The 16,845-nt window shown below is 42.0% G+C and overlaps 1 long non-coding RNA gene across 1 annotated transcript; it reads right to left on the reverse strand.

The window, feature by feature from the left end:
- Nucleotides 1-410: 410 nt before the first annotated feature.
- Nucleotides 411-16,473, reverse strand: LOC109323329. Its single transcript, XR_002104616.1, has 4 exons — nt 16,324-16,473; nt 14,968-14,974; nt 9,563-9,570; nt 411-422 (listed from the first exon to the last, which is right to left on the reverse strand). It is a non-coding gene; the product is annotated as an uncharacterized LOC109323329 (long non-coding RNA).
- Between the last annotated feature and the right edge of the window lie 372 nt (nt 16,474-16,845).

Below are 16,845 nucleotides of genomic sequence, written 5' to 3' on the forward strand. Positions count from 1 at the left end.
TACATGTCTTCTCAGGTGCAGTAGGATTGCAATGGAGCGTTAATAGCTGGAACAGATTCTTCCTCAATGGTCTAAGAAGGGTGCACTGAATTTTTTTGGAGGGGGAGAAGGAAGTAACATTATATAGTTAAACATGTCAATAAAAGTTAAATTATATCGGGAAATTGGATCCCAAGAACTTTAATGTGCATTCAGAGTTAAGCAGCTGAACAGGGATGTTGAGAGTCTAAACTTTGGAATGAGTCACCTACAGAGAGAGTTAGGTGGGACTTAGGTAACTAAATCCTTGTTTAATCTAATAATACTAAGGTCACATGAAAGATATTAAGACATTAGACATTAAGTTGGATTCTCATTAGCAACTCTAGACAAGATGATTGACACAATGACACAGTCAATTAAGCAACATTGGCTTTTGGGATCTTATAAGGAAGTAACTTGTGAACATGAGTTAGGAGATTTCTGTTGTTCCCACTCCCTTTTCCATCTTCAGTTGGCCACAGCTGGAGTGAACTGAAGATCTGCTGTCACTAGAAATAAATGGTTTTATATGTGCATGGCACCTAGAACTATGGACCCCACAAAACAATATGTATTTTGTGATTAAAACTGTTAGAAATTTTCATAACAAACATTAATTCCTTCAGGAAAATGATAATCTGCACACTTGCACCTAACTAGGCTATTCTAGAAGACTTCTAAATAAGTTTAAATGAAACAAGAAAAATGGAGTTGTGGCAATAGAGTGTGTTTTACACACTCCGAATGGAGACTTAGATGTTGGAGTGATGATTGTTTTCATAAGCAAATTGTTTCATAAGCAGATTGTTTGGCAAGATATTTGCTAAACCAGTTTATAAAAAAGACACTGAAATAAGAGGAATAGAGAGCAAAGCTGAAAGTCAAATTAAAAGTGATTAGTGACAAAAAGTGCAAAGAGTTGGTTAGTTACTAGGTGGAGGATTAATTAAAGAAAAATTCTGGGGAACGAAAACTGCTCTTGACAAAATACAGACATTAAAATGCCAGCTGACGACACATCAGTCTCTGCAATATTACACTGGTATGGCAATGTTTGAGCTTTTCACCATATTGCCTTCACTGAAAGAAAATGCAGACATGTTAGAAATTCTGTGTAAAATATATAGCTTCTCTAAGGCAGGGGTGTCAAACATATGGCTCACAGACTGGATCTGGCCTGTGGAGCTGCTCCATCTGTTGGCTACAGGAACTTGGGGATGTGTCTATGAGAGAACATGTCTTGACACAGAATTTGGCAACATGAAGCTAATATGTAGATATTTTTAAATAATTTGAGAAGTACAATAGTTAACATTATGTCAATCTTTGTACCCTTCCATAAGGGAACCTTCAGCTGGATCCCACAGGAAATCAGGTGCTGAGTCTCAGATGGATTTCCTTGATTAAAAAAAAAATAATAAATAAAGGCAAAGACATGCTACTTGTTATTCTTATTCTGTTTTCTTTTTGAAAATGTTGATTTTAGTGGAACGATCCTTTTAAAGGATCGGGTGATTATCTTAAGAAAAGGTTATTCCACTTGCTTTCATGGAGTTAACTTAACAAGCTATACAGTCCCCAAATAGACCCATCTCACTGTGGTGTAAAGTCATACTGTGGCATTCAAGTCTTGCCAATAATAAGAGGTGAACCTCAAAAAGTTCTTTCGGATTTGAATGAACTTTCAGCATTGTACTTTTCTGAAGTAATTAGGTAGGAAATCTCACAAAAACAGAGACCTTATCAAATTATTTCATTAGTTTTACTTCTGGTACATCTACACATTTGGTCCTCTCCCTTATGGATATACAATGTCAAATGAGTTTATTTAGAAGTGATGTGTGCCCTGAGGCAGCTAGCTGGTTTTAGACACACATGCAGAGCATAGAATAATGGAGTGAAAATCCCAGGGATGTAGATGCTCTAAGAAATGTGGATTTTTTGGATCTTGAGGCTTTTCCCACACAAGTAATCCTGATTCATGTAATTGGCTCCATTCAAATGACTGATGCTATACATTAAAGAAAGGATTACTGAAGTGCATTAGAGGGGCAAGACTGGTCCCTTCATCTGTATCCAGTATAAACTGCTGCACTGCTAGGCCTGACAGACTGTGATTACAGTACATGATTATTGTTCAAGAAGTACTTACTGCTCAGAATATAAAAAGTCTCAAGTGTTAGCTTTTTTCTCTGGGTCACTAAAAATAACTTAAGTCTATTGATCACAAGTTGGTAACTAGAAAATTCAACTACAAGTTTAAAGTGTAATGGCATGTTTCTACCTTCATCTCTCAACAGCTACTCAACCATCGGCATATTGGATCTTTTTCACCATACATCTAGAGGATTTTTCCCATATTTTAAGGAGCCTGCTTACATTTGATCAAACTCTTAGTGACCTGTATTTAAATTACATAGTGTCTCCATATTAACAGAGAAAATGTAGATGCTTATCAGAACACAGCAATAAAAAGATTGCCATACAACATTACAGTTGTGTACCATTTGGTTCAGTGATTAGTATCATATGCTTCAAAATAAAAAGCAAGATGCCTGGCAGGGGGTAGAGACATACAGAGTGTATCTATATGAGACGTTACTGCATAGTGGTTACTGCACATTTATTTAGTACTTGATTATACAAGTACTAAATAAATGTGCAGCAACCAGAGTTACTGTGCAGTACCCATTATAGTAGTGTGCACTAGCTATTAGCACTGTTGGTATTGTGATGCGCTAGTACTCAGTATTATGTGGCACTGAACAGTTGGTATCTTGTGTAGACACGTCTACAGAACAGCAGATTCATGGACTATAAATTTGAAGGAGCATGAAGAAAAATTGGAAGATAAACTTAAAAAGAAGAGTATAAAAAGATGGTAGGGAGGATAAGAGAAGTTGAGGACAATGTGACTGTCGATGACAAAAATGGTGGAAGAGTCTGGAAAAATGTGTAGAAAGGTATGTGTAAAGGATGGAAGTCAGACTACACAGAATGCAAGATAGAGTTGAAGGTAAGATGCTGTAATTTCCCAAATATCTTAATACAAGGGATGTAATTTCCCAGATGTTTTAATATCTTTCATGTGAGCTTAGCATTATTAGATTACTATTACTATTTATATATTTATATAAGATGCAATGGATCACTCTGTGCTAGCTTCTTTACATTCATTTGGTGCAAAACACTTGTAAATCTGATTATAACCTGCAACCCAGCTTCCCTCAGCATGAGGAATCTGAAGCTGATGTACAGTAATTGTTGCCCTCTCTTTGCCACCTCCCTGGAGACTGTGAAATTTAGATGGGGGGAGGGAAGGATAGAGCATAGCTGATATATGCTGCTTTTCAGCTAACTTTAGTGTCCCAACAGGTTACAGGGGTAAACTGAGAGAATTTACAAAGGCCTTAGGGATGTTGTAACTTGCACCAAGGCAGAGCCCATGGATAAAAGGAGTGTAAAAGTGATGTGTGATACCAATGGGCATTAAACACTTAGTGGAATACTGAATTTGAGAAAGGAGAGGTGGGTTCCGGCCCCTGCTGCTGGGACTGCTTATGTGTTTTACGTTAGAAAGTCATTGGTTAAAAAACAGAACTAACCCTGCAGCTGGTACCAGAACTAAAACTCCTCCTAGAGGAGTGGTTTCATCTCTGCTCTACAAAGTCCAGATCTCTCTTGCTTATGTCCCTTTTGGCCCCTTTACTCCTGCAGTCTTGGCTGCGTACTGGAAGCCTATTCTTTACTCTGCTGGTCTGGACACTCTCCTGAAGAGTGGGATATTTGGGATAATCTCAGGCTTAGGTCAGCCTAGAACTCAGCTCTCACTTCCTGCACAAGTGGTTTAATTACCAGATGTATTGGAATGACAACTATCATGGCTGCAAGATGTCATGCTGAACTCAATGCTGTCAGTGTGAGTTAAGCGTACTTTGTGGGTGCCTAATACATTGGGTTCCTCCTGGGACTTTAGAACACCCCTACAGCTTCACTCAGGATTGCAAAACAGTTTAGGCAGGAGTAAGGGACCTAGATCAGGGGTAGGCAACCCTTTATCAATGACAGACCATTGCTTACAACACAGCCAGTGTTGTGAGCTGCTGCCCTCTGTTACTAGGAGATTCCTCCAACAATCCTGCCCCAACACACTGCCAACAGAGAAATAGCCCCAGTCTCACAATACCCCCACCTCACCCTGAGGGATGATGCTGTTGCGATTGGAGGTATTAGGATGACTAGTAGAAATTTCACCAGCTGTTTCATTTCAAAGCTATTTTGATCTCAAAACAGTGAACTTGAAATGAAACAAAAGCCTTTGAAACAATTTTGAAATGAAACAAGGGCACTCGAAAGGTTTCAAAAGTTTTGAAACATTTTGAGTTTTGAAGCTGGGCTTACTTGGCTTCAGTGCCAGTCCCAGCCGGCAGCAGCAACCTCCTGTCATCTGGTGCAGATCTGGGGGCCATGCTCCCCACGAGGATTCTGGCACAGACCCTGGTGCTGGGTGCAGGCTGTGCCCAGCACTGGTCCCAGCTGGCAGCAGCAGGCTCCTGTCATCCTGCAGGGAGATTGTGGGCCCACCTGCACCCCAGAGTGTGCTGTGGAGGCTGTGCCATACTTCTCCTGGGGGTGCAGGCCCTTGATTTTCCTGCTGGATGACAGGAGGCTTGTTCTACTGCCTGGGGCCAGTGGTAGCACCATTCTTCTCAGTACTGGGTGTGAGTTGCACCCAGTGCCAGTCCCAGGCAGCAGCAGCAGTCTCCTATACCCCAGGACAAGTCTGGGATGAGTCTGGCACAGCCCCACAGCCCTCCCAGGGGTGCATGCCCCTGGATCTGCCTGCTGGATTACAGGAGGCTGCCACTCCTGGCATGTGACATGAGATCTCCTTGTCAATAACTTGAGGGGCAGTTTCCCAGAAACCTCTGCATCTAGCTCCTTGAAACATAGCAGACATCATGGTCTTAGAAGGGGCTACCATCCCTGCAAGTTTCATCTCAATCAGACAAGAAATGACAAAGTTATAGGCAGTTTCGTGCTTCCCCATTATAGCCTATGAGCGAAACGTTGAAACGGCATTGAAACAGCAAAACAGTTTTGATGAAACAAAATGGAACAGTGCTTTTGAAATTAAACAAAACTTGATACAAAACACTGTTCCATCAAAATGTCGAAATGGAAGTTGAGGCGGAATGGAGCAGCCTAATAGCCCTAATACTTAGCGCCCTGGGGGTTAATGCAACAGTTGACACTGCTTGTTCCCTGTGTTGCCCTATGGCAATTGGCGACAGTAAATTTCACCTGAAAGAAAGGAGCTATAGTAGGCAAGGATACATTAATCCCCCTGCTGATAGCTGTGCTGACACCTTCCCCAGCGGCAGCATCTTCAAATCTTTGCAAACCAAGTCCAATCTTTTTGTAGGCAGGATCTAGCCTAGGAGCCACAGATTGTTTATGAATCAAGATGGTTTGCTTTTGAGCAAGTTTTGAGAGCTCTGTTTCAGCCTGTAGGTATCTTTTCAGTTCCGTATGGAAATGCCTGAAGAACTTAGCTATCTAAATGGTTTTGTGGCTATTTGGGGAGGGTTGACCCGTATCACTTTTTCTACAGGTACTTAGGCCCAAATACAATTTCATCTCCAAGGTGCCTAAGTGGTACTTAGTTTCCTAAGTGCAATCCTACTCTATCCTGCTGAAGTCTTGAAAAATCATTAAGTTTGTCAGCGTCTGTAATATACCTTAATCTTTGCTTTAAAATTAAGTCACATGAAGCAGTAAGAAGAAGGAGGAGCCACCCATATTTTGCATCAACTCTTTTCAGGAATTTAAGTAGTTTGGAATGGGATAGCTGCAATAGCACTCAGGCATATAAGTATTACTTGAGTGTAATACGCAGTTTTACTTAGATGCCTTGGAGGTGAAATAGGAAGTTATCTGTAAGTGAGTAAATTGTGCCACATCCAATTTAGAAAGCTCATTGTCTGAATGCTTTTAACTGTTAATATGTTGAGATGGTCTTCAAAATCCTAGATGCCTGACTGCAACTTTTGATCATCTTTGGGATCATTCAATTGTCATTAATAAAAATGATAAATGGAAGACAAAAGTAGTTGTAGAGACAGGACCCAAATCCAGATATTTTCAGACGTTAGAGTGTCTAAAATCCAGAACTAGAACTTTGCTATGTCTGAGGAACAGACTGAAGTATTTATGCCAGAACAGGGCACGATGAATATAAGTTACGGAGGAAATTTTAAAAGTGCTTATCTTATAGGGTGCCTGTACATGTGTGGGGAGGCTGCTCTGATGCACTGTAATTACAGCACATTAGAGCAGCCTGAATCAAGTCTGCTGGAGCATACTAATTAGCGTGCTCCAGCCAGTTTCCACATCACATGTATCAGAGTCCCTGCACTTCAGAATGGTGGTGAGGGTGCATTAACTAAAGCTTGTTCGATGAGCTTTAGTTAAAGCACCCCTGTTGCCATTTTTAAGCATAGGGACACCAATATACAAGAGGCTGTGGGTGCTTTAAGTAGAGCTGCTCTCAGAACTACTCTAATTAAAGCTCTGCCCCCTCCCCATACCTCCAGAGCAAGTGTAAAAACACTTAGAGATAACTTTAAAAGAGTTATAATCTGAAAAATAGATTCAACTGCCTTTTTCCTTATAAAAGAGAAACTATTTTATTTGGCTGAACAACTTGAAATTTTTGCTCTTTGCTAAAGTTATTTTTCTGCCATTGAAGCTTTGTATCACTAATTTGATTAATTAGAAACCAGCTGAGCCAGCCACCTTCCTATAAATGTATTGCCTTTCATTAGGCTCTCAATCTATTTTATTGATTAAGCCTTTGTTGCTTTCACTGTAATGTTTGCGAATATTGTTCAGTGTGCTCTGAAGTCTATAGAGTGACTGAAGGTGCACAGAACTCATCTGTATTAACTTTAGATTTATCATGATTGGTTCTACAGCTGAAGTAATATTTTAAAAATACTCAATATCAGTCTTCCTATATGGCATTTCACTGTAGTATTTAAAATACTTATCATCTGAATTTTTTTTTCATCCCTGGACACTGTGTGTTCAGTGTTGTCATCATTTTTTTCATTTTGTTTTATGTAAAACAGCAAAGTTTAATACAGTAACTTGTTGGATGGATAGCCTTGAATACTGAAGGCTTTCCTTTATCTATATAAAAGGTAATTGACAGTATAAGCTTCGATACAGAAAACTTCCTATAGTATTGCATGTATCGACCCTTTTCTAGGGAGATAAGGAAAAGAGAATAGTAGCTGATCCTTGATGCATGTTTAGTTGTTTGAATTTAACTCTTGTTGGGACTGTACTTATAGTAGTCAGCTTGGGGAATCTCCAAGCAGTTTCAACCTGGTAAGTGAACGGCACCAGTAAATTACTTTTGGTCATCACTAACCTGTTCTGCATTTGGAATGGTTACCTACAATGGAAAGATCAGTATCCCATTACCATCCCTTCAGGAGCCCAGTTGTCTTCTCTTGTCCTCTTCTCCTATGCCTATGATCCCAGTTATATAATAAACACTTTTAACCAGGTTCTTTGCTTAAAAGTTACTACAGAATACATGCTTTTCCACAAATGGCAGCATTTCAAGATCCAGTATATAAGGGCAGGAGATAAAAAGTAATAAGGTAACCAATAATTAGATCAATACTATTTTGTAATATTTCCACATCTACAGCAGTGACAATCACTACCATATATGTGACGTGGATTATCGTATAATATGCTAAATGTAAGAATTAGTTTTTTGGTAATGCAAAACATCAGCATGAGATGAGCATCTAAAGCTTGATTTGAAACAAATTGAAGTTGGTAGAAAGACTTTATTTATCTCTAACAGCTTTGCACTATTATAACTGTACCCACTAAAAGACACAAATTGAGCTTAGTTTTGTGGTAATGGCAAAACATCTCAACTAATTGCATGACTATGGGGAACCAGCCAATCCTAGTGCAGAACTCAGAAAAGCTTAGCAGTAAGGATAAGAGGATACTGGCAGCACAAAGAGAAAGAGAAATACTGTATACGTGTTAATCTTATATTTTGTTTTGTAAACATAAATTGAAATCAAATTATGAGAATCAATTTTACAAATGTATGTTACATACTTGGAGTGAACACAAGAGTCTACTTTTCTTAAGAGCCTCTGCTGATGTTACATAATGTAACATTTCAGTTTAAGCAGTTTATAATTATTAGAAGAGCTTAACAGAGATTCCAGTGACATTTACTCCAGAGTTATCTATGAATATATATCAGCTCAGTACAGAAAAAAGAAATTCAGTGTTTATGCTCTAAATTTACAAAGTGAAAACAAATGAAAAAATATGAGCAGGATAAAAATCTTAGTTGATATCACATGTCCAATGTTTATCAAAGTGTGTATTTGAATTCTTTGGCTTGTTATGAGATGTATTAAAAATGTGCTGTGGAATCTATTTGTCTTTCCAAACTTTCATTCAGAATGTGTCACTATAAAGTTTCTGAGTTAAAACAGAAATAAAGTTGAAGCATCCTTAACTGGTAGATATCTTTAAAACTAAAACTTGCTAAGCCATGTTTCTGTATGTAAGGGATTTATGACTTGCTATACTAGATTAGATTGGATGTATCTAGTCTTATATCCTGCCACTGACAATAAGTGATACTAGGTGCTTCAGTGGAAAATATGAGAAATTCTGCATTAAGCAGCTATAAGGTAATTTATCTCAACGGAAATTTCCTTCAAGGCCTCAAAAGAGATTGGTTTAGTCAGTACAGAATGGACTGCAAGTGGTTGAATGGTAGAGACTTATATTCCTTCTGCTGAAGAATCAGCATTTTAGCCCATGTACATTTGATGAGAATCAGCTGAGGGAACAGGGTGAAGGCTAACGCTTCTTGTGGAAGGGGAAACTAGCTCTGGACAGACATGTTCATGGCCTTGACTTTGCCATCAAGAGTCATCTCGTCAGTCAACTTATGTTGCTACCTGTGGGCATTAACAAAGACAGTATCTTGCAGGGACCTTACATGCAGATGGAAGCAGATTCTTCTGTGCTGGCTGCAGTCTAACTCTGGATATTTCCAGGAAAATCAGCATTGATCATCACTTGGCATCTGAGGTACACATGAAGATGAAGGCTGTTGCACATGCTGGAGGTTAGAGCAAGAAGCAAATGACTGTCCTCCCTGTTTAAAAGGACCACAGAAAGCAGCGTAGGAAGGTGAGGGGTGGTATTTTCCCTCATGGAAGATTTCATGGTGATGAACATCCTACTAGAGAAACTCGATCACCCAAAGTTAAGAGCCCACCTGAAACAAAACATGGCAAATGCAGGGAGTGTTCTGTGCGCCAACAAGCTTTGCTAGGGCTATCTCCCTGCAGTGATTGTTTCACATGTACAGTCCATGAAGGCCATCTTGGTAGAGTATCATTCTTTTTCCACTGCAGCTGATGAAGCCACCAACCCTCAGGACAACCACCTGTTGCACATTTTATTTGTATTGCAGAACTGGACTGACTGGGTTTCAAACTGAAGCTTGTCTACCTCACATCTGTCAATTTTTCTACCGTGTCCCAAGCCGTCATGAAGGTAATTGTCAGCTATGGTGTAGACTTAAACAAGATCTCAGTATTCCTGTCTGACAAGAACATGTAAATGTGCAAGGCTTTCCCTGATGTTTTCTAAGGAATGCTGCCCAACACTGTTCACTGTATGTCACAGGCATAGCACACATCCTGTCCCTAGTAAGTAACATCTGGTGCACACAGTTCCCCAAGGTGGATAGCACAGTGTCATCTCTCAAGAAAGCCCTCAAGCACTGTCCAGATTGTAATGTCTGGTACAGGGAGTCCGTCACCAGTCAGAGCGGGGACTCACATGGAACTGTGTTGCTGCCACCAGAGCCTGTGGTCTCACAGTGGAATTCCTGATTCAGTGAGGTCCATTACCATGCCAAGCACATGCAACACTACCAGCATTTTATGAGTGAGGAGCTGGAAATCACACCCAGCAGACAGTACATGCTCAAGCTTCATGGTCTCTTAGGGTGCGGCAACATTCAAGATCAGGTGATGTTTGTGGCTGAAAATGCCATCCAGGTGATGAGGTTGGAAGGCCACCAGGCTGTGATTCACCAAACACACAACAAGGTGATGGATTTGATAAGCTGGGTTGAAGACAGGGCATCGCATGACCTGTCAAACTGTCTTCATGAAAACCAGCACAGAAGGGATCTGTTCCAAGCAATAGCTGTGAAGTTGAACCATTACTACCAGTATGACCTGTCACTACCATCATGGTTCAGTTAGCTGGCTGTCACCTTCTTTAGTGCTGTTAGCATTTTGGACCCCAACAAGGTGTTTTTCCTGAGTTTTAACCCTCAACGACCGAAAGTAATCCTGGAATGGGGGAAAAAGCATGACAGTGAATGTACTGCTTACAAAAACTTCATCAAAGAGTGCCAGATGCCTGTGCTGTGCCTGTGTTTTGAACTGTCTATGACCATTTCCACTTCTTTACACCCTGGCAAGATGCTATGATACCATTACTATGAACTCAGTAGGTGCTGAATTGATATCTCAGTGTATGGACATGTTTTAACCCCACAGAGACAGAGAGTGTCTCAAGCTACTGTGACTGGGTGCAGTATGCTCACATTTAATACAGAGCAGGAACTGTCCGTCTTAAGGTTAGCATTCAGTTTTAGTAAAATCCTTTTTATAATGTCCTTAAATAAAGTATATATAGTTGGTATTATTTACAATTCATGTTGTGCATAGTATAGCTTTGTTTTCATAAATTATTTCAGTTTAGAGTTTAATTAAGTGCTTAGGTGATATTTTTTAATTAAGTGTATATTGTTGGTACTAATAAAGGGTAGGGGTGTGCGAAGTGGGCCCTGTTCAATTCGCATTTGGATTTGACCCGAATTCAAATTCAATTTGTTGATTTGGATCACTGTCCCTGATTTGATTTGGCCAAATTCAAATCTGAAGATTTGATGCTGATTCAGAGAATCAGGGATTCAGACATAGACACAGCTTTAAATGTTTTTTCTGTGTACCTTGAGGTACCAGCATGACTTGTGAACACTGTGATGCTGGAGCACATAGAAAGTCCTACAGGAGTGCAGGGGGTCACTCCACATGCTCAGAAGTGAACCCAGAAGTGGACTAGAAGTACTTCTGGTCCACTTTTCGGTCCACTGGGGAGCGCGTTGGGGAACTCCTCCGCACCTCCCGCTTTGGGGATTGGCCATAGGTGGATCCGGGAGGCACCAGTCGCTGATTGGGGGAGGCATGGGAGAGCCCATGGGACGCATTGGGAGGGCAGGATCTGCTGCTGAGCATGCTGGGGAGCCCCCCACATTTTTGTGGGCCACTCCAGGAGCCCCAGCATTGCAGCATTCATGAGCTGCCTGCTACCTAGAGACACATAGAAAAAAGATTTAAAGGTATGTCTATCCCTGAATCTCCAAATCCTTCCAAATCTCTCTGAATTAATTTGGAGGGTTCTGAATCAATTCAGAGAGATTAAAGGATCCTCTGATTTAATTTGTATTTGGAGATTTGACCACCGAATCAGACCAAATCTCTACCGAATGGAATTGGGGACCAAAATTTCAGACAGCCCTAATAAAGGGTGCTGACAGATTTGAAAAAAAATCCCAAAACAGCACTTTACCAGAAGAGGAAGTTCATTAGTTCAACCCAGCTTCACAGCTTTTGCATAGATTGGGTGCTTCAGCAGAGTTTTTGGCATTTTTATCTAAAAGCTGATTCAATCAGTGATTAGATAAACGTGCCAAAAAGCCCTGCTGAAGCACTTGATCTATACGGACATTTGGTGAACTGGGTCCAACTAACACGATGCCTTTTCTGCACTCAGTGCTTAAAGTACCATTTTTTCCCATGTCTGTAAGCAGCCAAAGTGTATATAGTTGGTATTAGTTACTAAAGTATATCTAGTTGGTATTTGTTACAATTCATGGTGTCCATTGCTTTATTTTAATAAGATATATCATTTTAGATTTTAATAAGGTACTTAAATTGCTTAATAATAATGCATCAGTTAATGGCCTCCATGGGCTTAATCCTATGATTAAGCCTGTGGAAGCCATTAATTGACATGTAATTAAGTAGTCTAAGCTATGTCTAATGGCTTTCATGGACTTAACTGCAGCTAATGTATCAATTAATGGCTTCCATGGGCTTAATTGGGGGATTAAACTTGCAGAAGCCATTAATTAATGCATTAATAAGCAATGCCTGGTTTGGATCCATCTGACAATCTGTGGGGTAGGCTGGACTTCTGGAGCCCCTCTGCCAATCAGAGGAGTTGTGGGGGGCAGGGAGGAAGGGAGAGGCAGAGGCACCCACCATGCTCAGACCACAAAAATGGTGCTGGGTCCTGCACTTGCACTGTGAAATTGGCAGGCAGCCACCTCAAATTCAGTAGGTCCATACTTATAACCTTCAGTCTTAAGCTCAGCAACACCAATATGCCACCACTGTCAGTGCATGTCCCAATGCTTGATTCTGACAATGATGTCAAAGAACTGTTCTACCCCAATCTTGACCATTTTGATTAATATTTGCAAGAAGGAAAACATCATTTTCCTTGGTGACTTCAGTGCCAGAGCTCTGGAGTGGCACCACTGGGAATCAAGGAGCAAGGAAAACCAACTCCAACAGCATCCTTCTCCTGAGCAAATGTATGGAGCACAGTCTTGTCCTCATGAACACCATCTTCAGAGAAACACAGATACAAAACCACCTCGAGATACCCTCACTTTAAGGACTGACATCTCCTTGATTATATTATTGTTAGACCCTGGGATTGAATGGCTGTCCATATCATGCCAGCCATGTGAGGAACCGAAGACTGCTGGACAGATCATGATCTTGTCAGATCCATGATGGACACCCAGCTTCCTCCAAAATGCCCAAAATAGCCTCAATTAATGCAAAGGACTCTCAACATCAACTCCCTTCAAAACCTGAAGGTCTGTAAAAATCTTCAGTAATGTCTCTATGAAAAGTTCTCTGCCCTGTCCACAAATGAAGGCAACATTGAGAAACTCTGGAATGGTTTTAAGACTGCTGTCCATATGACCTGTGTTGAATTACTGGCTATACCACCCAACAACACCAAGACTATTTCAATGAGAATGATATTGAGATCCAAGCTCTGCTTGACCAAAAAGGAAGGGCTCATTCTCCTTGGCAAGATGATAACTTATCTCAGCAGAAGAAGGAGACATAGCAGTTCCTCAAAGCTGAATTTCAGAGGAGGATCCAGGAAATAAAAAAATAAGTGGTGGCAAGAGAAAAGCAAGGAGATTCAGTTCTATGCAGATAAACATGTCATCCATAGCTTTTTTAAGGCAACAAAAACCATCCACGGCCCAGCTTTCCATGATTCTACTTTCCTGCGATTGCAGGATGGCTTGGGATTCCTTAAAGACAATGAATCTATTCAAGCTAGAAGGAAAAAGCACTCTGAGGCACTCCTGAACTTTGAGTCCACTGTGACAGATACCACCATCAAATCCATCCCCCACCACCCTGAAAGGAGATCCCTCACTAACCCTCCTATCCTACAAGGCTATCAAGGAAACCAAGAACAACAAGGCTACTGGACCAGATGGCATGCCTGCTGAAATCCACAAGGCTGGTGGTGAGGAACTAGACTCCATGAATTTATTCCTCAAATTTGGAACAACAAAGAGATCCCTGGAGACCTGAGGACCCTTTTTATCTCTGAGATAGGAGATAAGTCTCTGTGCGGGAACTATCAATGTATCACCCTTCTTTTCACAGTAGGTAAAATCCTCTCCTGCATCTTCCTGGACTATCCTCTAGCTCTTGTTGAGAGAGTTTGGCCAGAATCTGTGTGTGGTTTCATCCCATGGGGCAATTGACTTGATCTTTGTTGCATGCCAAATCCAAGAAAAGTTTCATAGTTGCTAGGGTGAGAATGGACCTAAGCAGATCATCTAGTCCGACCCCCTGCCATGGGCAGGAAAGGATGCTGGGGTCAAATGAGCTAGTGGCTGTCTAGCCTCCTTTTGAAGACCTCCAGGGTAGGAGCAAGCATCACTTCCCTTGGAAGTGGGTTCCAGCTCCTAGCTGCCCTGACAGTGAAGTAGTGCCTCCTGATATCTAGCCTGAATCTACTGTCAGTCAACTTATGGCCGTTGTTCCTTGTTACCCCTGGTAGTGCTTGGGGGAACAGGGACTCTCCCATAGCCTGCTGGTCCCCCTTGGCAAGTTTATAGGCAGCCACCAGATCCCCTCTCAGCCTTCTCTTGTGGAGGCTGAACAGGTTTAGGTCCTGTAGCCTCTCCTTGTAGGGCCTGCCATGCAGCCTCCTAATCATGCAAGTGGCCCTCTTTTGGACCCTCTTGATGCTGTCCACATCTCTCCTGAAGTGCAGCACCAAGAACTGGACACAGTACTTCAACTGTGGCCTGACCAATGTCACATAAAGGAGGAGGATCACCTCCTTGGACCTGCTCATGATGCATGGGACCATGACCCCAGGAAGAGAAGAAGAGTGGTTGCTCCTCAAGGGAGCAATCCTCAAAGCAGAAGCTAAATCTATTCCATCTTGGAGGAAAGGCAGTAAGAGGACACAGCAGCCCCCCTGGCTCTCCAGGGACCTAGCAGACCTCCTGTGGCTAAAAAGAAAGGTCTACAAAGGATGGAGGATGGGATTCACCTCCAAGGAGGATTAATCTGCGCTGGTCCGGTTCTGCAGGGAGCAAACCAGGAAAGCCAAGGCTGCAACTGAACTTCAACTAGCTTTGAGCATCAAGGACAATAAAAAGTCCTTTTTCAGATATGTGGGGAGCCGGAGGAAAAGCAAGGGCAATGTTGGACCCCTGCTGAACCAGATGGGGCAACTGACAACTGACGCCCTGGAAAAAGCCAACCTATTAAATGGGTACTTTGCATCAGTCTTTCATCAGTCCCATGGGACACCCATGCCCACTACAGGACAGGGAGATCCAGGTGCGGGAGGTCCCCTACCTTCCATTAATGCTGACCTCATGAAGGAACATCTTGAGAAGCTGGATACCTTCAAGTCAGCCAGCCCTGACAATCTACACCCCAGGGTACTCAAGGAGCTGGCAAGCATCATAACCCAGCCTCTGGCATGGATCTTTGAAAACTCCTGGCACTCTGGTGTAGTGCCTGAAGACTGGATCCAATCAAGAATTTTTCCTCTGTGTGCACAAGGATAGTGCAGTTGTCAGTGTATTGAAGGTCAAAGGTGGTTGTTTTTAGTACTTTGGTCTTTGAGAAAAACATCCCAGATCAAAGAGCCCTCATCCATTTACTATTCATTGTCAATTCTGGAAGGAAGGGGGTATTTAACGAGAACCAGTAAGATTGTCAGATAAATGGAGAACATTGTCCCATGAAGGTGGGACAGTGACACACCTTTGCTTGACCCCAGTTTGAAAGGTAAATGGATCTGTTTCCAATCCACTACATAGAATGGGTAATGGGTGCAGTCATCTGGTCATGGGGAAGCCTCAGGACTTTGTTGTACTTTTCAGGACATCCAAATCTGGCCAATACTTTCCACAGGGCTTCACAGTTGATAGAATCAAAGGCTTTAGTAAGGGCAGTGAAGGCCATATACAGATCCTAATGTTGTTCCTGATCCCTGGCACAGCTTTATGAGCACTCGTGGTGTTCTGGTGAAGTGCCTGATGACTGCAAAAGGGCCAACGTGGTCCCCATTTTCAAAAAAGGGAGGAAAGAGGACCCAGGAAGCTGTAGGCCTGTTAGTCTTACCTTGGTCCTGGGGAAGCTCTTTGAGAAAATTATCTAGAAGTACATCTGCGAGGGGCCAGCAGGCAGTTTATGCTTCGGGGCAATCAACACTGGTTCATTAGAGGCAGGTCCTGTCAAACCAGCCTGGTGGCCTTCTATGACCATGTCACAAAAGCCTTGGACGCAGGTGTCACGGTGGACATAGTCTTCCTGGACTTTAGGAAGGCCTTTGACACTGTATTTCACCCCATCCTCATTAAAAAATTAGGTGTCTGTGGTGTTGACACCTACACAGTCAGATGGGTCACAAATTGGCTGGAGGGCCACACTGAGAGAGTGGTGGTGGACAGGTCATTTTCAACCTGGAGGGATGTGGGCAGTGGGGTTCCCAGGGCTCGGTCCTCAGGCCCGCACTGTTCAATATCTTCATTGGCGATTTGGACGAGGGGGTGAAAAGCACCTTGTTAAAGTTTGCAGATGACACTAAGATGTGGGGAGAAGTGAGCAGGCTAGAATGGAAGGACAGGCTACAAGTAGATCTCGACAGGTTACAGAGCTGGGCGGATGAGACTAGGATGGGTTTCAATATGGACAAGTGCAAGGTGTTGCACCTGGGGAGGAAGAACCAGCACCATACCTACAGGCTGGGAAACTCCCCTCTCATCAGAATAGAGGCAGAGAAGGATCTTGGTATCACTGTCACAGGAACCTGGCATTTTTTTCCAGGTTAAAACTTAGTGTCAAATCATGAATCACTAACATAAATGAGGGATTTGGTGTTGACCTTTGTGGGAATATGACAGGTGCCTTAAATGTCTATACTTAAGACCATAGTTTTGCTACGAATGTACAGCAGAGTTGGACAAGTCTCTTGGAAAATGCTTTAGAAGTGGGCTTACATACAAGAGGAATCTTTTGTGTATAAATTGGGATCCAAACCTAGGTGTTGGGAATGTATATATTTTATTAAAGGGCTCTATTTAGTAAAATATAGCACAATTGCCAG

Source organism: Crocodylus porosus, unplaced genomic scaffold (assembly GCF_001723895.1).
Source record: "Crocodylus porosus isolate Cpor-Errol unplaced genomic scaffold, CroPor_comp1, whole genome shotgun sequence".
Lineage (NCBI taxonomy): Eukaryota > Metazoa > Chordata > Crocodylia > Crocodylidae > Crocodylus > Crocodylus porosus.